Source organism: Nymphalis io, chromosome 20, assembly GCF_905147045.1.
Source record: "Nymphalis io chromosome 20, ilAglIoxx1.1, whole genome shotgun sequence".
NCBI classification, from domain to species: Eukaryota; Metazoa; Arthropoda; class Insecta; order Lepidoptera; family Nymphalidae; genus Nymphalis; species Nymphalis io.
In genome coordinates, this window is record NC_065907.1 from 10,272,274 (window position 1) to 10,298,612 (window position 26,339).

The window sequence follows — 26,339 nt, forward strand, 5'->3', positions numbered from 1 at the left end:
TACGCGAAGACATACTTTGTATCATAACTGAATAATTTAATATTCTAATTCGCTTACCATGCTGCAAATTGCAATTATTTAGATTATTCAAATTGTTTATACATAGGAAAATGTGTATGAGATATTTCAGATTATGAGGTATTTTTTTAACATTCGTGAGTCGATATGGTCCAATCGATTGCAGGTTCAAAAGCGAGCATTACTGAAATTTCATATGTTTATATAGGTTTATAATTCATCTTGTAAGAAATATGAAGGAAAACTCAAAATTGCATTGGAGTAGCTCGGAGAATTGAAGCAGCTTGGCTCGTCTTAGACGAGAAGCCTAACCTTCACGTCAATAAAAGAGGTAGCATTTTCTCAGCAGTAGGACATAAACAGGCTATAGGTTACTTTCAACTTTTATGATTAGACGTGTTATTATCATCACAGATAGAAAATGTAACGTTCCGTACAAAGCGAATGCCATAATAGAATAATGCTCATCATTCAATAGCCAGTAGTGACTGTAAATCACTTATGAATTCAGGCCAATAATAATTTTCTCTTATCACTGATGCACCGAGATTTACTCTGAAGGAAATTGAGATCTATTGTAAGGAATCAAGTTATAGTTTACATTGCACCCGTTTAGGATCAAGAATTAATAGAAACTTGTACGTAGTGTGTATCGTAAGCGAAATTGCGTTTTGGCTCAAGATGAGTCCCGCATACGGCTTAAGCAAAGGCATAATGTTTATTTTATCGTCGCTTTCAAGACTCATAAAAGAAAGTTACGATCAAATATAATTGTATCTAATAATTAAGGGTCTTAAATTAACGATAATTTTCATAACAATTAAGCATTTAAAATGAGTAACGGAATTAATCATTTCCTCATAAAAGGGAACCGCTGGAAAACCAGTTGTTAAAGATTTGGGTGTATCTAAAAGTAAGCCAGAGTTGGGTCAAAGTTTAAGATTAATTTGGTAGATAACGTTTTTTTACATCAGCCTCGAGCCATCGTGACGCCCACGACGATTATCTCATTTCGCATAAATATTCGCCGTTCTGAACGTACATCGAACTTATGGTATTTCATTATCTTCCTCGTACAGTCCGTAGCAAATATTGACATTAAGATTAACGACAAATAAAAAAAAATATAGGTATTCATATAAAAACTATTTGCTTAGATCCTTTCGAAGATAATCAGAAAATGCACGTTTGTTTGTAACTCACATTATTCATACATGTTTATAAATAAAATTGAATAAAAAGTTAAATGACTTCCGTTATATAAAGCACATTCCATTCTATAATGTGACAAGACTGCAACAAAACTGTAATACAGGTTACATATTCTCACCTCTATATCTATCATTATAAGGTTGTATTTTTCAACTAATTTAATGCACCATTGAAATTACGTATTACGTAAATCCTTTCGTATTGTTACTTCAAACTCGTCACGAGTAACAATGTGGGAATCTTCTGACAATGGGATGTTAATATTTTATCCACCTGTATCCCTGCTGTCTGACGTGAGAATATAAAAAGGGATAAGTTATTTATATTATATACCTTTTTTAGAAAGAAAGAAAGAGATGCCTTTATTTAGTAAATTGCACTTTTTAATATAGGTAATATTGAGTTGAAATTAACATAGCAGAGGTTACATAGAAACAAAAAGAAAAATATAGTCATCGTAAATTCAACTTAGACACAAATACTTAGTCTTTTTGGGTTTCGGTTTGAAGGATTAGTGAGCCAGTGTAAACTAGGGGCACAAAGGACATTACATCTTAGTTCCCAAGGCGATGGGTAGCGAAGTAAGGAATGGTTCATGTTCATGCGGCGCCAATGTGTTGTAAAGCTTTCATGTAAAAATTTACTTCTCAATTTATTAGAGAAAACTTATTAAATATACTTAAGCCAATTGAAATAAAAACTTGAAAATGACTAGAAAAAAAAAAAACATTTAAAAAATATTCTATTTATTAATTATCCGTAATTAGCAATTTTTGAAGTGAAATTGGTGCTAAAACAGAGAAATTGATCATTTATTTTCGCCAACATATAAATATGTAAAATTATTCAATTTTTTTTTTAACATAATTACATTTTTATTCTGTAATCAATATCAAATTAAAAAGTAGATGTAATGGGCTCGTATATTAAAATAAACGCACGACCTTTCTCTTTAAGATACTTTACAGATTAAAAAAAAATTAAATATGATTACTGAAATTCTTTTGAATGTCGTTCATGAAGGGTCTGTCAATGAAACATCTTCATACGCAGTAGCTATATTGTCGATGCATTCTACGAAATTAATGGGATCCTAATAGAGTAGAATTTTATTATTTTAATCTCGATTTATTTTACGTCGATAAAAATATTTCTCTTCGCGATCGGTATACCACCGCCTGTCGACTTATCGTTTCCGAAATCATTTTATGAGTATTACATTAACAACGGAATTTGATTTTGTATCAAGTTATTAAGATGCTTTCATTCTATCCTGGAATTTCAGGTTACATTTCGTATCTATATCTTTAACTATTTGTATTTTTTTGTAATTTTTTATTTTTATTAAGGTATATTGTTTTTGATAAATATTTCTCTAGTAATGATAGTTTTGTTATTGCGTTAATCAATTTATAAATATTCATATTAAATCTTTATTGTATTTTATATTCGGGTTTTAACGGCGATCATAATTGCAAAAACTTTTTTTCTGACAACAGTCGGCTCGTGATAACGACAGCTGCAACTCTGTATAAACGGCGGGCAAAATAATAATAAAAAAGGTATCGCTCATAAATGTATTATCTTTGCATTCAAAACCTAAACATTATTATATAAAACAGATCGCATAACTTTAAAGTTAACTTGGTATTGGGTTTTTGTGCAAGCTTGTCTGCGTAGATACCACCCACTCATCAGATATTCTACCGCAAAAATGCATTGTTGTGTTCCGGTTTAAAGGGTTTGAAGCCAGCGTAACTACAAGCACGAAAGACATAAAAGTTCCCAAGGTTGATGCCGTATTGGCAATGTAAGGGATGGCTAATAAATACCATCATGTAGCCTATGTGCCCGTCCGCCTACTTATTCTATGAAAAAAGTACTTCTCCTAAATTGTTTAAAGAAATTTGACTTTCCACGTAAGACGGTATAAAATACTTAAGTCATATAAGGTGTTCTCCGCGACAAAGTGCATTTGTTCTATGATGTGTACCATTTAATTTTCACGTCGGTCGACACCGGAAGGGGTGGGCGCGGTGTTTGTTCCTCGTCAACCGAACTGACCACTAATGGGTGATATATGTCAACATATTTCTGTTGTAATTAGTTCAAATGTTTTGCTAGATATACTCTTTGCTTATTAATTCACTGATTGTTGTGGCAGCAATTCTCAAGTTAGATTAGTCAAGCCAAGTGCAAAAGGCATATTACAGCGTACAAACTAGAGGTGCATTCCTATTCCCTTCCTATAATCGGAAATAATCAAAAATAGTTCATGCAGGATCAACCACTTTCCGTTTTCCGAGTTATGGGAAAGTAGTAGATTTTCGACAGAATTTACCAAAAACTGTTTGTTCGTTCCACCCGAGTTTTGAACCCAGAACCTTAGATCTGAAGCAAATAGACCAAGAAAGCTGTCATTGTATATTATTTTGTATTATCCACTCATTGAACAAATGGGAGAATGTTATGTATTGTACCTGTAATTACTTATTTAGTCGTATTGTATATGGTGTTTTGTTTTAACGACCAATAAATCTATCTTTTGGATGCCGTCAATAGTTTTTATTTCGACATTATTTTAATTTGGGTTTATGTCGTTGTTGTGGTTTATTGTTCGTCTGCCCTTAATAAGTTTAAAAGAAACGGAGAATTTTTAGGTGTTTCTTTGAAGACATCAATTTACGTGACAATAAGGAGAAATCCGTATAGGTTTTTAAAGTTTATGCGCACATAAAATTAATTCGTTGCGTGTTGAATTACGAAGCGATTAAGAAAGTCGACTGTTATTTGGTTTTTATATTGCAGCCGCAATAACTTCGGATGTTTGTTTTATAATTATTTTTAGTTTATTGTATCGGTTTGTATTTGAAATGATAAAATATTGTATCGTGTAGGTTTTTATATATTTTTGTTATTTTAAAATAAACTGTCTTACTTATAAACGATGATTAGCGTTTGTTTTGTTAATCACTGTTTTCTCTCTTTCTGTTATCATTTATTTGACATTTGAAAGAAGAAGACAGTATTGTTTAAATAATTAATTATCTCTTGAACAATATTTAACACCTAAAAATCGTGAAATTTTACATTTTTTGCACACGTTATTTCACCGCTAATTATGATAATGATGAATGAAGGTTGCTGAAAATATGATTATCGTATATATAAGAAACCACATAAAATGTATAGTCAAACGTGTAACATGGCGAGCAGCGTAAATAATTATTTTTAATTATAATTTACCTTGATATTAGTTACGGCTTTAAATTAAAGTATTTTAATAATTCTGTAAATAAAATACATCTATGGTACAATATCCACTTCGATACCATGGGTAAAACAGCCTGTGAAAATGACATCTAGATTCCAGTCATTCGACTTGAACATGATGGGTCCCGTTTTTGGTCAGTGACGATGATAAGGAATCAAGAAAAAAAAAACAAATTCTGTTGGTTTATGTTTTAAAAACCGAGCGATTTACGATATCTCTAAATTTACATTGCAGCACTGCATTCCCTAGTTAGTAGCTACATAAAAACTTTAAAGCGCTTTAAAGCCACAAAATCTCAGTTCCGTCATTGTTCGACGATAACGACGAAATAAAACACACATCAATCAAATGTACAAAAACGCTTCCTTAACAAAGTTCACATTTATCATTATGATTATTATTACTATTCCGTAAACAGTTGAAACATGAAAAGATCTTTAAAATTAATCATTCACTAACAAACCAGATGTTTAAATATAGTACAGAGCTTTGGTGGGTGTTTTTAGATTTTATGGGCACGTGACGGTGTTAATACCACGTGTTCGACAGAAAACGGACATGAGATGTGAGGTTCGGGAAGCCCTGCATCGCAGTCGTCTTGAGTTACGATCCTGTTTCCTCTTTCCAGTAATAATAATACTTAATAGGTAATTTTTATGTGTAATAAATTTAACGAAGGTGTTTATGGTTTTTTTTTTATATTTAATCGTGAGAGACGTTATAGGTAATTACCATATTTATGTTAAAAATATTGTAGTTGTATTTCATTTGAGGAAAATAGTAACTATTGAGTTTCTTGTAGGTTTTTGATAGAATCATACCATATACCATACCACGATGGCAACAGCCCAGCACAGGATCGAACCTGCGATTTTTAAATCACTAGGTCTCCTGAGAACCATTGCGGTATTCACGCTTCTTTTTTTATTTGTTTTCAGTCAATCCAAAAGAGCATGTAATTAACAATTAAATGAAATGCAAAATATATTTAAATGACTTCATAAATAAAAGTATTTAAATCGAAACATTTAAAATAAATTATAACGTATTGATCATTATATATTATGTATCAAGGTTATTGGCGGTGAGTATATAATTATGTATTCATATTAAAAAAATATAGCAAATCGCATACCAATAAAATTAATCGTATCAATTATACAAGTTAATAGATTTGAATCACTGTTTTTTTTGTGTATTAAGTAGCATCGAGGTAATAAATTATAAATATAAAAAAAAAACTTTGAGAGACTAGCATAATAAGATATATAAGTCGTTTATTGTATACCACATACATAAAAGACACAATAATGTCCCCCAGACCAATTTCGGCCACGGCGACCAATCTCAAGATAGATTAGCCAACTACGCAGAAGATATTATAGTGAACAAGTGTGTGCGCGAACACAGGTGCACTCTCTGTTCCCTAACTCTCATAATCTGATGGGACGGCAATCCGACACGACCGGAAAGAGTTCAGGCGCAGAACCAATGCTTACGTGCTTTCCGAGGCACGGGAGTGAACACACTTCCAACTTCCAGACATCGGGCTGCTACTGAGAATTTTCTGACAGAAAAACTCAATAACTTTTTATTGGCCCGACTTGGGAATTGAACCCAGGACCTCCGGGTCTCTGCGGCCTTACATCAAGCCACTAGAACAACGAGGCAGTCATAAAAGACATACATAAGTACTTATAACAACAATTTGTTTGTACAATAAGGCGGCTTTATCGCTTTGTAGTTATTTCTTCCAGACAATCTTAAGGGTAGAAATTTGCAATGAAAAAGATAAGCAGGTGCTGCAATGAATTTTATAAAATATTATTTATAATCATCAAAAACAATAATGTACAGTGACACACCGATATACCTACGTAAGTATACAACAGACGCATTTTTTGTCTGTGGTATAAATAAATACATTTAAGTCTTTCAAACAGTTGGCGTTAATATAGTTTAATAGCTGTCCATATATAATTATCTCATACTAATAAACATATATTAAAATAAGTATGAAATACGCAATTGTTTACAAAACAGTATCAAGAACAATTAAATTAATTAACATCGCTGAGAAATCTTTTAAAACTTGCCATTCAAACCTGAAAACCGTCTATAATTACAAGTATTTCTATCATCAGCTTAATTGTTGTTTACGAGATTTAACAAGCAGTTAATTAAATTAATGTTTTTATATTGTAAGTGATTCCGTGTAACGTCCTTATTTTGTTGTTCTAGGGCTTGAACTGTCACTATATAAAGTTTGTTTAAAAATAACCATTATTTTCATTGTAAGATTTTTTTTTATTTTTTTATAGAATAGGAAGGTGGACGAGCATATGGGCCACCTGATGGTAAGTGGTCACCAAACGCCCTTAGACATTGGCATTGTAAGAAATGTCAACCATCGCTTATAGCCAATGCGCCACCAACCTTGGGAACTAAGATTTGATGTCCCTTGTGCCTGTAATTAAACTGGCTCACACACCCTTCAAACCGGAACACAACAATATCAAGTTTTGCGGTAGAATATCTGATAAGTGGGTGGTACCTACCCAGACGAGCTTGCACAAAGCCCTACCACCAGTATTTATTTATTACTATTAACATTTAAAAAAACGTTAGTAAACAACATGTTAAAAATTATAAAGATGATAATAAGATGTGGAATTAGTTGTTTGATTTTAATGCAGGATTTTTTTGTAAATAATTCTCTCTTTGTAAATAAACTCTGATTAACAGAGTAACAAGATAGAACTTGGTTGCTTTTTTTATTTAATATAGAAGACAGATTGGCTAAAACGCAATTGTATGTAGTCACATTAGCACCGTAAGAAATATTAACAATCCCTTATATTGCCAATGCGCTCCACCTTGAAAACTAAAAAGTTGTGTCCCTTGTCCAGGTAGTTACACTGGCTTACTCGAATCCTGTTATTTATTTTGATTTATCAACAAAAACCGCACACATACTCCATGCTACTTGTATAGTTATATTGTCTGTTTATAAAATGAACAGAAAAGCAATAGCGAAAAATGCTTTAACACAAGGTATTTCAAAATGAATTAAGATTTTTCTACTGAAATCAAAAGATGTTCTTTAAGATGGTGTAGCGTAATGGTTGTTGCATACTTCGTTAATGGCCCGTTTTAAATTGTATTATGGTTATAGCTTAAGAACAATAGATTATAGAAGTGGTATAGGGTTTAACAAAAAAGTATCAGAGTGCGTTCGTTCGTCATGTATTTTTATAATAAATACATATATTTAATAATATATTTTTAGTAATAATATAGCAATTCTCTTTAAATCTTTCTTTTCCTGTTTATATTTTTAAACAATACATGAAAATATGAGGGAACTTAGTTTATTACCCCGGTACCCCAGTAACAGCCTGTGAATGTCCCACTGCTGCGCTAAGGCCTCTTCTCCCTTTTTGAGGAGAAGGTTTTGGAGCTTATTCCACCACGCTATATATACACATGTGGCAGAATTTCAGTGAAATTGGACACATGCAGGTTTCCTCACGATGTTGTCCTTCACCGTCAAGCAAGAGATGAATTATAATCACAAATTAAGCGCATGAAATTCAGTGGTGCTTTATTACTGGTAGAATTTAAAAACCTAACTGGTGGTGGATTTAGTATCAAATCAGTAGCATTACGATTCAAAAAGTGCATAGAAGTCTTAAAATGATTTAGACAAGAGATTTTGATCTTTGATTTCTTCATACGTTTTGTGGTAGAATAATGCGTGATGCCATTTCTGTTTTCGTTATCTGTGATACTTAACAATTATACTCTGTGTACAGTCGATGTAGAATAAGTGATATTAACATTTTGAATAATTATGTGCATAGCATCGCTCAATGGTCATAATTGCGAGAGAGAGGTGCGGTAGGTATAATGGCAAGGTCGATGGGTTGTTTTAATAAAACCACTACTCGACCGTGGAAGCTAAGCGATAGCTACGACAAGCTATATAAAAATAATAATTAAATACTTTGTAATCGCTTTAAATATTATTGTTGACTTTTATAAATATTGATTTCTTTTCGTCTAGAGCACTAACCAAAATATATCTTTTAATATTTTATAAGACAACTTGGTACAATGATGGTTCTTGTTCATCTTTACATATAGACACTGTCATTTTGAGAAGTGTACTTACATCTATGCTAGCATTAGCTATGTACCTTTTGCCTGTAATTACACTGACTCACTCACCCTTCGAACCGGAACTTAGCAATACAAAGTATTAATGTTTTGCGATTAAATAATTACTAAGTGGAATAGCACAAAGCCATGTCACCCTTAACATCATATGTCACATTTGAGATCCATGAAGTAAAGAATTTAATGTAAGTCAAGTGCAATTGCAAATCCAATAAGGTATATATAGATTCAGATAATTATAAGCGTATTATAATATTTGATTTGATGAAATCATAAGTCTGTGACAGTTACGATATAATACATCCATTTGGCAATGCCGAGATCTATTAATCATGTAATTTAATTAAAGATTGCTCAGAATCTTTATTAATTAATCGAATTGGCACAGCAGACAAGATGATTCAGAAAAATCTGCATGTCGTCAAAATAAATAACGATTCCTTGTATTGTTCATAAAGTTGAACCATTAAATGATTCAAAGGAAAATTGAAAATGTGTTGACAGAAAACCCCGATAACTTTTTATTGTCCCGATCCAAGAAAACCGGGAACCTGACTAACGAGGAACAAAACATCTTATAACTATATAATGTATATATGATGATATCCTCCTGAATGATTTTAGCCACGGTGGCGTTTTTCTTGTGAGACTATCTGCGCATGATATTATCGTCTGATGATTCCGATGGGAGGACAAATCATTCCAAAGCGCGGCAGTGTAAACTTCGAGTGTAATATTGAGTTTCCTAAGAAAAAATAACCTTTTATTGCCCGTGATCTCGGGATTTGTGGCCTTTTAAGCTAACCACTATACAAACGAGCCATAACTATAGCGTTGTATAGCATTGTATAGCATGCACTCGTTATGTTGCATACGCTGTGATTGGGGGGACGAAAATAAACTCGATTGTCTTCCGTACTTCACACGTCGGTGATTCATAACTTTGACATTCCAAAACGAACATAAACACTTTAGGTATGGAATTTGTACATCCCAGTTAATTTTTTATTTTATTTGGTACTTATTGAATAGGAAGTGCATATTCAGTTACGATTCAATCTTAAGTATGGAAAAATAAAATCACCGATATAGCTTAAGCAAAGGTATATTTGTGTGTTGCCATGTTAACTGTTTTCAGAATGATGTTGCAAAAAGCTAGTAATATTATTAAAAGATGTTAACATGCCAATTTTATTTCTATGAATATTTATACAGAATACTGAAATATATAGAATTCGTTTGAATCGAGTTTATATATAATTTTTTTTAATAAAACAATAGCTTTTCTCGCTGTTTTATGCGCTTTAAATTTGGACTATGTCAGTTTTACGGTTATAATTTGTGTAACAATTGTAATTGACCAAGATGGCCCTGTGGATGAAACATGTAGATTTTTACCGTTAGACTGTTCGTTCAAATACATTCAAGTACCACTGGTATTTTACGGCTTTATAATTTATGTCTAAACCTGCATGTGTTACAAGAAGAAAAAAATAGTATTTAATTTCATTCTGTTCTCTAGACCGTATTTTTGTTTTTATTCCTCTAGTTACAATTATGCAATGTATTACATTTAGTTATGTAAGTGAAAATAAATTAATTGTACCTACTATTATATAATATTGCTGTACTTGACATTGAAAGGGTTTTACACATAATGTGATATATTTTGTTTTAATTTTTATTTCCATTGTAAAACACTGTTTGGCTATCTTACTAAATAAGCCCTGTGATAGTGTTACGCCGGAGTAACAATGGGAAACAAGCGTTAATTAAAAATAAGGAAGAGTTTTCCACACTTTCTTACACAACTAAATTTATTTGATCAATTTAGGATAATCACTCACTATATATATTTAGTAGAGAATCTAGACAGCGCGATTCAGAAATATGACAGATTAAATCAACGCCATCTATCGCTACCGAGTAGTAATACGCGATTATACAGATAAATATTGGACTTTATAATTATTATGTATATTTTTGTTCGAATGCTTCTGTTATTACGTAATAATAATGTTATTCAGCCTGCCGCTCTTGGCCAAGGCATTAATCTGCATTGATTTAAGACGACATAGTTATTTTATTCGTTGACATTGCGTTGATATTTATCGGTATTTTATTGCAAATTGATTTATTAAAGGTTAACTTACAAACTGGCGACGGTATGTTATCTTTTTTCCATACACGTCATATTAGTCATTTTAAATGTTATGCTCAACCGTTCACCATCTATGGGATCATTGTGCTTCTAATAATGCTGGTTTATTTATCTTAAGAGTTGAAACGGTTGTGGCTAGAACAATTAAAACTTAATCAAAGGTTGCGGGTTCGAACCTGCTCAACCAAATAATGTTTTTCTCAACGTTTTTTTTTTATAAGATATTTAAAATTGAAATAACACTAGACAATCTTGATTCCTATGCCCTTTTAATTACTAAATAAAAAATAACTACAAAGTTTTGTCGTCTAATTGTAAAGTGGTGTGGGTGGTACGTAAGCTGACCTACCGCTACCGCTTCCAATTGTTTATAATGTGTCATAATGTCTGATGGCGCTTGTATACCTAACCTACCTAATAGACTACCTCGTTGGTCTAGTGGTTAACTTATATTCATACCACAGCTTGAGTTCAAATCCTGGCCAGGCTAAAAAAAATAATGAAGCTTATCTGACAATGTATCCCAATTAGAAGTTGAAGTTATTATTGTTTAAATTTCGTTTATTTCTGACATAATAATTTCGTATACAATAGTTTATTTTATATTCTGTTCATATCTCATGAAGTACTGTTTTGAAATTGACGTCACGCCAGGATGTTACATAAATAATCGTTGCACGCAAATCCTACCTAGGAGTTATACCAAGGAAGATTCATTAAAACTAATATTGGTTAATATAAAGTTACCTAATAATAATAGCAACCATTTCAGGCCTTTTGTTAATAAATATAATTATAGTCAATTATTGGCGTCATTATACCTAATCATGACGAAAATATACAGTTTTATTATGAAATTTATATACATTCGTAATCGGCAATTCAATGAAATATTTTAGTAATACTATTATTGGAATATAAATTACATTCTATGTTCCCACAGGTTAAAATGTAATTAGGAAAATGGCTGGCTCGCGTGTACCGACCGTCGAAACGTAATCCTTTCTTCTCTAAGAATTAACTTAAAATGAATAAAGACTAACAAAAGTGCAGAGAAATAAAAAAAACTTATTATTTAAATTTCTATATGATATTATTCGTCATTGTACGTGCAGTTTACTCTTTAATGATTGTTAAATATCACTTTGTCATTCTATGTTGTTTGATCCTATAGTGGCTATATCGTGGTTTAAAGAAGGGTTTATATTTCTTACAGTGCTAAAGTCTATGATTGTAGGTAGATCACTCACAATCAAGAGATCATTTTGTCTGCCCACCTGTTATAAATAATACCTATTGGAGGCCAATCCAAAGACTACACAGCTGTACAGGTTATAGTACACAAGTCTTTTTTTTATTGAGTAGGTAGGCGGACGATCATATGGGCCACCTGATGGTAAGTGGTCACCAACGCCCATTGACATTGGCATTGTAAGAAATGTTAACCATCGCTTACATCGCCAATACGCCACCAATCACGGGAACTAAGATGTTATGTCCCTTGTGCTTGTAATTACACTGGCTCACTCACCCTTCAAACCAGAACACAATACCAAGTACTGTTGTTTTGCGATAGAATATCTGATTAGTAGGTAGTACCTACCCAGACGAGCACGCACAAAGATCTACCACCACAAATGGTACGCCGACATAATTCAATTCAACAGAACCAGAGAAAGATTATGTGTTAAAAAAATCACAGGAGTACAACACTCGTTTTATTAGTCGGAATTTGCAGTGTTACAAAATGAAAGAGCTCGAATAATGTTTATAACATGTATAGTCATTAAACCAATCAGGTTTACCTTCCGGATTTGCTGGCATTGTTTATTTTTTCCCACATTACCTGTCTAGATTCAGTCCAGATATATGCAATTTACACGTTCCCCTTTAACGCGTAATGTATGGATTGACCCCAATTCTGTCAAACAACGAAGGCATAATAAGGGTGGCGTATTTTGCAAGATTTTTTTTTAATCCAACAGCATTCTATTTATAAGAATATTAAATATTCTAGTGGTTTTTTATAGTAAGGTCAAATACGAGATAATACAATTTTGTTTGAGTTTTAAAATATACACGATAAATGTTTAATAAATGATGATTTAATTAATTTGTTACTCATGTTCTGATACGGAGTGCGTATCTATCGGTAGGCAAAAGCCGTGTCATATAACATGTATGTATGAAATATGAAGGTGTATTTGTATTTACATAAGTGAATACATCCAAGGAGGAATACATATCCCGTTGGAGTTCTTAAGAGAGCTCTTTTCATTTGCAAATGAAAAATTCTCTTGTTTCTTCAGCGACGCTACATCAAAACCCTCCACTAAAGGGTTATTCAGAACGTACTCATTTCGCTACGTCTCTAGAGGCCCTACAGACTTACAAAGCATCTAGTATTCTGTACCTTAGCGCCGACGAAAATTGTTAAACAAAGACTTTCCAGACAAAACAGCTGTTAGGCACGTACTTTTTGCTACCTAAATACAGGTTTAAAAGAAATATAACCTCAACGTTAGGAGATACGGCTTAAATTCGTGTGAATGATAATTCAAGTTCCATTCAAAGGATTTGTAACTTTAAAATGTTATGATAAGGTTGATATTAGCTTGTATGACTGTAAAAGGTAATATATTTGTTACAATAGCAAATGTCACCGTGGTTTTGTTCCAGGATGTCATTGATGGGCTCGAGACAGACTGGGGTGTGCATTAAAATTTTCCAAAGCATTACAGTTCTTTTTGCTATCAAAATAAAGTTCAAAACAATTTATTGTGTTTGCGTACGTGATCTTTACAGTTTACGAGAATAATGAACAAGTAAGTGTGCAAAGAAAAAAGTAACTTAGTCCTATTATAATACAAAACAAAATAGAAGGAGGCGTTTGTTTTAATGACTTTGATCCCATGTTAGTTGCATTATAAGGAGGTTTTGTTTTTATTTATGAAGTATTATATTAACTAATTAAGTTAATCATGATTCATTTAAGTTCGATAATTACTTACTACTGAAGTAGTAAGTAATTATCAATATATGCATTACCTGGCCTGATTATACAGAAAATACTATTTATAAAACTTACCAAAAATTGTACATTATTCTAATAACAATTGAACAAATAACCTTTAATTCATATAAAAATATCATTTCAAAGCTTAGTGAAGATTAATTAAAAAGAAAACAACGATATAAAAATATTCTCCCTACACTGATGTATGTAGTCGCAGTATTTTTTTTTATATAAAATAGGAAGGCGGACGAGCATATGGGCCACCTAATGGTAAGTGGTCACCAACGCCCATAGACATTGGCATTGTTAGAAATGTTAACCATCGCTTACATCACCAATGCGCCACCATTCTTGAGAACTAAGATGTTATGTCCCTTGTGCCTGTAACTACACTGGCTCACCCATCAGACCGGAACACAACAAATAACAAACAAATCGTAAAATATCTGATGAGTGGGTGGTACCTACCCAGACGAGCTTGCACAAAGCTCTACCACCAGTATTTATTAAATTTTCTGGTCGAAAACAAAATTTATTTCTCCAAGTGACAATAAGACGGCATTATCTACTTATGTAAACATAAACATTTTCGACGCAAAGACGTCGACGCATACAGCATTCATAATTCTAGATTGAAGTAACCAACCGTCATGTTTTTGCAGGATATTTGCTAACTATTAAGTATTGAGTATTTCATAAACTATGTTTTTATGTTAGCATAATTTTTACTACTATTTTATATAAGTATACCTACTGAACGAGATGGAGTATATTTGCCATTTCGTTTATCGTCCTGATTTTGAAAACTTAAAAATGGCAAACCTATTCTAGTTGCACCAGCTCCATGCATGTTATTAAAGAGTTCTTTGACCGACTACGTAGGAATAAAGAACGATACAATTCACTCTCAAATATCTCGCTCTCTACGTCGCTTTAATATAAATAGCTTGTATTTCGAATAACTTGGTAGTACGCCTATCACCCACTCATCAGATACTACCAATCAGTGGTGGCTACATGTAAGGCCGCAGACCCGGAGATCCTGGGTTCAAATCCCAGATCGGGCCAAAAAAAAGTGTTATTGAGATTTTCTGTCTGAAATTCTCAGTAGCAGCCCGGAGTTTGGAAGTTGGTACATACCAACGAAGGACGGGAATGTACACATGTACATTCCCGTACTTCGGAAAGCACGTAAAGCCGTTGGTTCTGCACCTGAACTCTCTCCGGTCGTGTCGGATTGCTATCCCATGTGTTTGCGCACAAACTTGTGTACTATAATATGTCCTGCGCAGTTGGCTAATCTTTCTTGAGATTGGCCGCAGTGGCCAAAATCGGTCTGGAGGACTATTTTATTTATTTTTACTTAGTATTGTTCTATTCCTGTTTGAAGTCTGTGTAATACAGACACGAGGGACATTAACATCTTAGTTCTCAAGTTTGGTGGCGCATTGGCGATGTAAGAGATGGTTAATATTTCTTTCATTGCCCAATTTCCATCAGGCCTATTTTCTCGACCGCCTACTTATTCTATAAAAAATATATATATTACAAAAATATGAGTCTCACGGAACCAAAGCAGCTCGAACTATTAAATCGTGTCTGATGCATTAATGCATGAAGCTATGAATATTGAAGTGAACTCAAAGGAAGAGCCATTAGGGATTGCGTTGTTGCTGAAACGCTGGTACGGGGACATTAAAATGTGCATTTTAGTGCAGATGCCATTTTTTAGTTACGAATTAAAACTATATTTAAGGAAATTGTAGAATATATCTTAATAAGGGATAGATGTGTGTACAATTTTTTCACTTCACCATTTATTCTACTGCTGCAACAGCAATTTGTATTGATGTTTAATAGGTAAGTGAGCAATTGTAATTTTTATTAACAGAGTTATGGGTTGTCGTTGACAGTCTAGGAAGAGGTTTTTGTTTCCTACAGCGCTAGTGTATTTTGCGAAGGTGACTCACCATTTTTGTCCTATTCGGTTTCTCATCTATTTTTCTAAAACAAGCTTACAAATTTTACGACTTTTTATATTTGTCTTAAATTCTTGAAAGATAAATGCAACCAAATAAAAGAAAATATGATCTGAACTTTGCAAATATCTTAAAAAAATAATATACTGCATGAATCGCAATACCAATTAATGAATTACAAATGGTTCAAATTCGTTCACTCCCATTTCAATAATCCCTAAAATAAATACACTAATTCGCCATGCCGGCTTTAAAAAATGTCTTCAATTTTGTGCTCATAAAATTTCGGCATTCCGAAAAGACTTGCATTAAATATTAATACGACCAATAAATTGCAAAGTAAACGAGTTTAATAAAGTACGAAATCCACTTACAATTTAAATATATACATATCAATAAATATGATGCATTCCATCGCTGTCGACCTTCATTACGGTAAGGAAGTTGGCAAAGCTGTCGAAGTATTGCAAATGTCTTGAAAGGAACCGTTCAAGAATTAAATATCACAGTGTAGTTGTTGGTTATTATCAATATTATATCGTAGGCAAAGATTAATATGTAGTACTGAATACATTATAAAATTGTAAAGAATATGTTGAGCTAAGTTTAATAAATATTTAATTCAAGTGATCTTTTAGCGATTTCACTTGCTTTGTCTGGGTAGGTACCACTTATCATCAGATATTCTACCGCAGACAGCTATACTTGGTATTGTTGTGTTCCGGTTTAAAGGGTAACTGTGCCAGAATAAGTACGAGGGACATAACATCTTATTTCCCAAGATTAGTGGTGCATTAGCGATGTAAGCAATGGTTAATATTTCTTACAGCGCCAATGTCTGAGCGTTAGTGATACCATCAGATGCCTCATTTGCTCATCATACCTACCTACTTCATAAACAAATACATTAATACCCGATTTATCTTTCTACTGCCACATGTGTATTCCACCAAACCGCAATGGAGCAGCGTGGTGGAATAAGCTCCAAATCTTCTCAAAAAAGGAGAGGAGGCCTTAGCCCAGCTGTGGGACATTCACAGGATGTTGCTTGGGTATTGCACTTAAGTATATTACGGATATTTACCGGTATTTCATTTTATTACTATCATAATAAACAGTTAATTAAGTTTTCACGTCTATATACACTTAACAATATTATAAATATTAGTTACTAAGTCACACCATATCCTGTCGTAGTGTTTCCATAAATCAAAATCACACATAAAAGACGATACTAAAACTAATCTACTCTCTCGTAACTTGCACCATTTTGTCAGAGCGTATTGCATAAAAATGGACTATTGTAACCGTTCGCTCCCAATCCAAAACAATGGACAGTAGAAATTTGATTTATTACATTGAGGATATCATGAATTAGATATTGCAATCTATTTGGGTATTTCAAGGAATTAGCAATACATCTTTGCAGGTTTGACGCTATTGGAATATATCTGCTTGCGTTTTTCTTTTAAAAAATACTTTAATTAATTTGATGCTGTCCCTTGCGTCGGTAATATTGACTCATTCTGTAAACCGAAACATAGCATTACAATTACCTTTTGACCTTTCTCCTTTAAGGTGTAATTTTGTTTTTTTTTTTAAATATAATATGTATATTATCCCTTTTATCCTCACATATCAGAATGAGATGGCAATAATCTTGTTTGTGGCAGTAGCTTTTAGAACAAAATCATCACCACTCTCAAACATTATTATTACCGAAGATCAAGTTCAATGTCAGTCGACAAAAACTTGGCAGACGTGAGGGTACTAATTTCTCTAAAATAAAACCAACTGACAGCTCACTGACAGTTTTCAATTATATTGCACGTTTGACGTATGTCACATTTTGCATTTTATAATCTGTTTACGAATAAGCAATTTATATTCCCAATTGTTTTTTGTAATTTAATATATAAACAGTATAGTGAAGTTTAAAAATGTCCACTCTTGGGATATTTCCAGACTTACTTTCAAAGACTTCCTCTTTTCTTAAGGAGAATACAGAGCTTGTATATATGTATCAGAATTTCATTCAAAACGAGCTGGTTTCCTCTGTATGATTTTATTTACTGTAAAGCGCAAGTTTTTAACCAAAATTAAGCTAATTGAAACTCATGTGGTGCTTATCCAGGACTGAAGTTTCGACTAAAACTCACATTGTAGCCACTGGGCCCTCTTGCCTGACTACAAAAGTTTAAATAAGTAACCATATTTTTACTGATATAATTATTATTATGCGTTTGATAGTTTTTCATATAATATATTGTCGAAAAATAACATGATTTATTTGAATAATCATCAAGCTAATTAAATTTCAAACCACTTACAAGTATGAATATAAATGTTTTTAAAAAAAAAACCGTTTTGAAAATTTAATCGCTTAAATAAATAAATCGAAGTCTTAAATCTCAATTCCCTTGTCACAACAACCTGGTTAACACGGCTGTATATTCGGTGCTGACGCTTCGAAACGCGCTTAAAAAAATTAATGATATCTGTCAAACTGTATGGCGCCAATTTTTTACTCTTTCGTTTAAAAATATTAAATAAAGGATGGCTTGCGGTTACGCCTGCTTGGAATTAACTTAACACTGGGCTCAGTACAGTAATGCAACGATGCCTACAAACTATAACTGGAGACGTGGAATGACCTACAACTTTTTAGATTGTTTTTGATTAATATCTAAAGAGAGAGAAATAATAGAAGAAAATTTAAACTATATAGAACTAAAAGAGACACGCATTCAATAAATTTCCTAATTCCATTCGAAGCCTTTCAAACGCTAATCTTTAAATGCAAAATATACTTGGTGTTTAAAACCAATTAGTGAATATAACCATGCATCGTTAAATATAGACACAAAAAAAAACTAATTATAAAAGATAGTAATGCAAAGAGAATATTCATTCATGGGTAATTTATGCGCCCAATTATCGTCATTACGTATCGCTGAATAGGTCCTAATTTAGCATGTCTATAAATATACTGTTAATACCCCGTCGGTATCACGATATTGTAATCAATACTCAGGTAATTCAATCAGTCGAATAAAAACCTCAGTCGAAGTGAAATCAGGGTGAAATTATATCAAGAAAGCAATGTCTCGTTAGTATGATCACAGTGCGTGAAAAATAAAAGTGACACCGAGTTTGACCTGAGAACAGCTAGAAGGTAAAATAAACTAGCTGAATTAATATGCCATAGCTATAAATAGATGTTTCTTGGTGATCCAGTCCAGCGTGTCTAGATATTTATATACGTACCTAAAATTTGAAAAACTGTTACTAGCTGACAGATTTCGTATTTTAGTTAAAATTGCATTGTACTAGTAACGCCATCAATGGTTACGAATGGAAATGCTTAGTCAATTATTTATTTTGGCAACTATACATTTAATATATTAACTAAAACTATTAGCCAACTATTGGCCTCATTCTACAATTTATGTTAGAAAAAAAAACAATATATTTCTTTTTAAATAAAATTGGTGCACATATCTCCGTCCAAAAACTACCATAACGCTTCCTTTTTGTAAACATCGAATAAACGACTAAAATCACTATTCTTAATTTATATTTATAATATGAATGTAAATAGACGGTATTAAACTGTTTGTTTTGCTTACGTTAATATACACCCACATCCATCAACTATGCGATGTCATCGCAATTAATATCGATTAAAATAACAAACTTTCGCCGATGTTTGATATAATCGATCAACAAACATCGATTCCAAACGGATGAACACTATATCGATTGACGTTTTGCGTGAAAGTGAGTTTTCTTGTATTGTTAGAAACAATTTACTGTCGAGAGAACCGTTTACTATAATGAGTTACTTATATGTAAATAGCATAATAATTCTACCTTCGTTTGATGCTTGCTATCTAATTCTAGGTGTGGCATCATATTATGCTTATATCAGTGCAGGTTAAGATCGCGTGGGCTTTGACAAAACGTTTTTGATGATAATCTGAGCTTAGCATCGGTTTTATGTTTCACTTTCGTTGTAACGATTATTTTCGATTTAAAGCGTGTCTTCTTTCTTATTATATTGTGTGGACACTCTGATGCGGATTCCGTTTTTAATCTGTAAAACGAACATGGCAATATATGAGAAGATTTCAATAAAGATTTTTCATCAATGTCAGCGAAACAGCAAACTTACACGTGACAAAGTCGTTAATATTAACGTTACATTAACTCTATGTATTTATTGATGACTAATGCGTTCTCGAAGACGTCAAGACTCCTCGTTACCCAAAACGAAATTCAAAGGAATACTCATAATATATGTGAATATTTCAAACGTATTTTAAATTGCCTTTACAGTAGGTTTTCGGTTATGCCTAATTGTTTAATGACTTTACAATATTAAACGTATATATGTTAAAATAAATAATTGTACAAGCATTTCTATTCGTTAATCATTGCTCACGTGATTAGTGTAAATCTTCAGCTAATGCTAAAATCGTTTGCATATATTTACAATTCCTGCAGTCGAACTAAACCCAAGCTTGTCAAATGCCTCAACTACTCAAATTTACATAGCTTATAATCAAAGTCGCATAACGCAATCCTACTGTATCTTAAACATTCATCTACAATGTGTAAACTATAAACAACATTAAGGTACGCATTTAAATCTAAATGCTCTAAATCGCTGTTAATTATAGGAGGAAATATTAGATTATTGTCAACATTTCAAACAACAGTTATTTTACGGTCAAGTTTGACATGTTACTTCATCTGAATGTTAATAGAGTCGGCTATTAAAACTGAATATGTAAAAAAACTTGATTTAAATGTGTGTGATTTTAAAAACAGCTAATTATATTTATATATTATTTATTATTAGTCATTCCTACTCCAAAATATGTAGGCGGTAAATAGCTTGGTAGAAATTGGTCCTGTCTATAATTTTATGCTTTGAAGTTTGATCTATGTTGTTCGTAATCATCCTATCTAGATAATCATAAGTCAAAATATTACAATGTGCGAAGTACCTAAATGCCATTTGGTTTTGAGGTAATATGACAATATACTCAGTACATCAAATTAAATCACCACTACCTTTAAAATTAGTATTAGCACATTGATATCTAAACTAAATAAATGATAATTAATTTTATTCAAGTAATTTAGTCGATTCGGAACGATATAATGCGATGAGCTGGATACGAAGCTGCTGGACCGGTTTCCAGCGAAATGTTCATCGACCATATGACACTGAGGTATGTTTGGAAAACTTAACGCTACATGGGATTCATGTTATTGCTTCTTCGTCTTTAGCTAAATGGAATATTTACCTAAAAGATCTTATTAATTGATGTACATGCAACATAAAATAATTAATAAAAATACAATTTTGCAACTTTTACGCTATTAGCAAGCAAGCAATGGTCGTAATAAATGAAGTCAGTTAATACCAGACCATGAATAATTATATAAAAAATCAACAAAGCGTACTACATATTAAAAGTCTGATTTGGCATCCCACAACCGAATTTTACATTGAAGTGTCATAATCTTATTACATAATAACCTTCCAAAATCCTATAACAGTAATCGAAGTAGTGCCAACCTTGAATATAGTCTGAACGAAAACATAAATAGAAATTATAAAAAAATAACGCTCCACGTTTTTTTAGTAAGTCTCACATTTAAGTTAATTCTGAAAATTTCAAAATAACATTACCAATTTACATATTTTAAGGTTAGCATTAGTATCTTAAAATAATTTGTGTTTATCCATTGGCAAATCAAAAGTGCGACATTAAATGGAACCCTTAAAAGCAAATGTAAATCTTAACGTGGAAATTGTGACAGTGAAAATAAAATCAAAATTAATCCTTGTCACATCAGCATTCAGTCGTGAACTGATTTCGAAATGCCAAAGATATTAGCTTACTTAAAGTAGGCAAGCCATTTTAAATTATACTTAAATCGACCTAATTAACAAGCCCTTTTAGGGTTTATTGTTGTATCTCTTATCAGTTTATTGTTACGGCTTCTTTAGCAACATGGTTTTATTATTATGAATTCATGTTTTATATTAATGATGAGTTTTAATATTTTTCATTATATGATCTCGATGTCTACGTTTTATTTGTTTTTTTTTGGGTGTTATAAAACACTAGTATCTTACAGGCCTTTTATAGTTACGTATCTTTTGGAATTTTACTTTATATAAATTTTATTTCTTTTGCGTATAATAAAGTGGTTAATTTTGTCAGTTTTCTTGTAATATTTTTAAATATTTAAGTAAAATTGAATGTGATTGGTGCTGCTGATAAACCAAAATCTAATCTAATCTAAAAAAAACATTAAAATTTCTTGAATAACATTAATATAATAACACAGCTAGACGGTGTAAAAAATGACAGATGACATCTTACGGGACTGGATGAAAGGATATGGATATCTTGATGACTGTATGAAGTAGTGTTTTAATAACTTTTGTTCATTTTATAACTTTAAATATAAAATAATCTTCATGCATGTTTTTTGCAAGATCTATCACACCCATACTGATGTTAAATCGTTTCGAATTATATGCTTTCTGAGGCACGGGGATATACTCATTTCCACCTTCCAGACTCCGGGCTGCTATAGAAATTTTTCGTCAGAAGAAACCCAATAACTTTTATCGGCTCGACCTGATATTTAAACCAAGCACCTCGGGATCTGTGGCCTTATATTTAGCCACTAGACCGTTGAGGTATACGAATATAGTAAGAGCGTATAATGTTATTCAAAAAATTTTATTACAAGTTATACGCCCTCAGCAAGCTCGTTAGCGTTACCTTCTCCTCAAAAAAGAGGAGAGGAGGCCTTTAGCCCAGCAGTGGGATATTCACAGGCTGTTACGGTAAAAGCTCGTTAGAAAATAAAACCGGTAGCCAAAAAATAACCAATCTATCCGGAATATAAGAGAAAGATAAGTGGGCATCGATGAAACATTGGATAGAGAAGTCGATCTTCATCGTTTGCTATACAAATGTGAAAGGTTGCCTTTGTAAATTGAACTGACAGATTATGATTACCATAATTTCTTATGTGCACATGCATCAATCATTATAAAATTCTCATTTTTCATTTGATGTTATAATGTAAAGGCTACAAAATTAATGCACTTCTGTATTACCTACTAATTCTAATATATTTAGTTTCTTTTACGTCTAAATTAAGCAAAAATAATTGCCAAGTTGGACTTTTTATTATATATAAGTTGGTCGTTAAATAAGTTTAACGGTGAGCCATATTATCTCTGTTAATGAAAACCACGAGATACTTTGCGTGTCGACATCGCTCTCAATACCAGTCAGCTTGCTCCAATCAATCATAGTTGCTCCCGAATTCACAAGCGCCACTAACAAATAACAGTATGTCGTGCCAAACTCTCATAACTCCGGAATTCGACTAACTGTTACTCAGTCACTTTAAAGTAATAGAATTAATTATCTGTGAAATAGTTTTGAATTATTATCAGCGATTTCTTATTACCGATTAAAAATAGTTTTTTTAATGGTACATTATTTATAGTACAGTTTTCCTTAAAACATTTAGATAGGTCCGATTTTGAGTAAAAAAATGTTATGAAATTTGAAACCTTTATGATCGAATATAAGATTGATTTTACTTTGAAGTTGGTAGATATTGTCAAAAATCGTTTGGCTCTTTAATAAGTTACATTTCTCGCTCCCTCTTCCGCTTATTATGCCGCTAACAGTGCACCCAATCTCGTATAACCAGGCCGGTGTGTCATTCGTGTTGTACAATTCGTCGCGCGGATTGACCCAGTGCGGCGCGTGCGCACGTCCATTTATTTTTTATTGTATCTCGTTTATTGTATAGCTAAACGCTTGCTAGATGTCAGACAATTATGTGCAGAAATTATCGAGTTCTAGATTGTAAATTTTATTAAAATAAAAAAAAAAAAACAATGAATTTATACTGGCTATAAAATTGTAATACTCCTGTGTTATCCGACAAAGAACTCAAAAGGCCGCATAAATTAGATTAGAATGTAATTAAAATAGTTCTATTTATATTTATAATTCAAAATATCTGGCTAATAAAATAATAAATTAATAATAAATCAAATAGAAACTTCTAATATATTCATATATATGCATTTGACATTTTCGTGGTCATCATTTTATAAAATGCATTGCATTTGAACTGCGTAGGTTGATGGTCAGGAGGACAAGCCCACATTCTCACGTCACACTCGAACCTACTCATTACGTTTTTCAACTTCAAGAGCCCACTGGCTTACATCGTCTCGCAACTTTTTGTCGCACGTCGTAATTGGTCTAACAGCACTCGGAACGCATCTGCCAGTTTGTAGGACTCGCGGACTTTGTGATGTGCCACTTCCTCGTTGAGGGTCATCATACAGAGATGCTGTATTTTAGAATTATGTGTGTTTTGTTATCGAGATTCGTTTTTAGTTTAAGATATAACACCATTTCTCAAATACTCAATATAATCACGTGCAATTAAATAATTTGCGATTGAAAATATTTCATTGAATTTGTCTAAGTCAGGTGTTTTATTATTATACACATTCTAAATATATCGAAAAATTACATATACCTGTCAGTGCTGTATTGAAGAAGTAAATTGACCAAGACTGGTTTTTTGTTTATGAATAACTATTTTTCGGTTATATTCCCGCTGAATATGATAACAATGCACTGATCTGATAAATGTTTGAAACTATCCAATTCGTCTTTCTGTTACAAATTTCACAATGGGATGAAAATATTTTATAAAAAAAGCTTGTAATATTACTAGTACAAAATTATTATTAACATCATTTAGATTTGTTCCCCACACTGCAAAGTGTCTGTCTTTGCAAAAGCCGCTCTCAGTATTTATTGTTATGAATAATTTCGAAAACCTCACTAGTAAATGAAATCTATATAAATATAATAGTTCATTTAATTTCTTACAAACTCGTACCTCTTTGAGCATTCTAACACAATAACTTATCAAGTTTGAAATTGGCGTGCATAAAGTTGGTATGTGGCTGAAACTGATGACTTCATTTATCAATGCTAACAAAGTCATTTGTAAGGCGAAATACGAAATATATCCATCTCTTTCCATCAATATGACAGGAAAAAAGTGGAATAGTATTATGCGATACAGTTTAACGTCTCGTGGCTTTGCTATTAATACGTCAAAGTCATTGATTTCGATTTATGAGCGTAACAAGGCGGAGGTATAATTAAGCATGGAAGACTTATTTTGTTTTGTTAAATATGTTAAATAAATCAGACGATGGTGGTATCGTTGATCTGAGGACCAATTCTACCAAATTATCAATTTATCGCAATCGAATCAAAGCGTGATCGTTGCCGTTTATCCGTTTTCCTATTCTTTTATTTAATTATCGACTATTGGCATAAAAGCTAACAATTAAGTTTGGGTTTGATACAACGGTATATGTTAACATCATATCGATTTCGTTCCGATCCAAATAAATATAGGCAAAGTTGCATTGGAATTGAATCGGGAAAGTATCGTAATCGTTATATATTAGTAGAATTGGCTTGCTTGATGTTCATATTGTCTAATTCATAGTGAGTAGACGAGCAAACGAGTCTGGTGGTAGCTCTGCCTGATAGGCATTAATATTAGAATTGGCATAAAATTTTCCACGTATAACGATAACAAATAATGATATATCTTGTGAGTTTTATATATTTTCTGGGCCAGCATTATGTGTCAAATACATGTAATGAAATGGGTTGATTAGATTACGTTTAATGCCATTTATATACTATATGAGTATTATATATATTATACTCAATAAAATATACAGAAAAGACTGGAGTTTATATTTGTGAATTTCATTACATGATATGTTAATTAAATAATATTGTTGACTGAATATGAATTTTTTTAGTACTTAATTTGATAAAAGTAATAACTAGTGAGACTTAAAAATGCATAGTAGTCATAATAAAGAATATTTTGATTTGATTTATGTTACTTCATATCAATGTTACGAATATGTTCGATTAAAAATTTTCGATGAAAAAATATTTTATAAATAAGTTTTGACATCGTTTTACTTATAAAATAAGGTGTTTAATTACATTTACTTTTAGACTTTACTTACAAAACCAAACATATACAAACTAGAAGAATAACGATAATTCATTATTGGTATGTAATACGTCACAATCAGAATTTTCCAATTTAGAAACGGTTTAATTTAAACTTGATCACGATCGATATAATAATAATGACGTCACAAATAATATCTCAAGGTCAAAGACCTATGGCACAGCTTACGGAATTCGAAGCACATAACAAGATTATCTCGGAATCCGATTTAACTGCCGCTGTTGATGAAATATATATTTCCTCCTGCATGTTATGTGGCTTCTATTTAATATGTTCAGACCTGACTAAACTTTTATAAAAGAAAACCTTGGATTATTTATTACGTAAAAGGACCAAAATGCTCTTTGAATT

General features: G+C 32.2%; 1 protein-coding gene across 4 annotated transcripts in view; it reads left to right on the top strand.

The window, feature by feature from the left end:
- The window catches only part of LOC126776307 (uncharacterized), a 147,792-nt gene that overhangs the window by 10,394 nt on the left and 111,059 nt on the right, over positions 1-26,339 (top strand). The gene's annotated exons all lie outside the window — the stretch shown is intronic.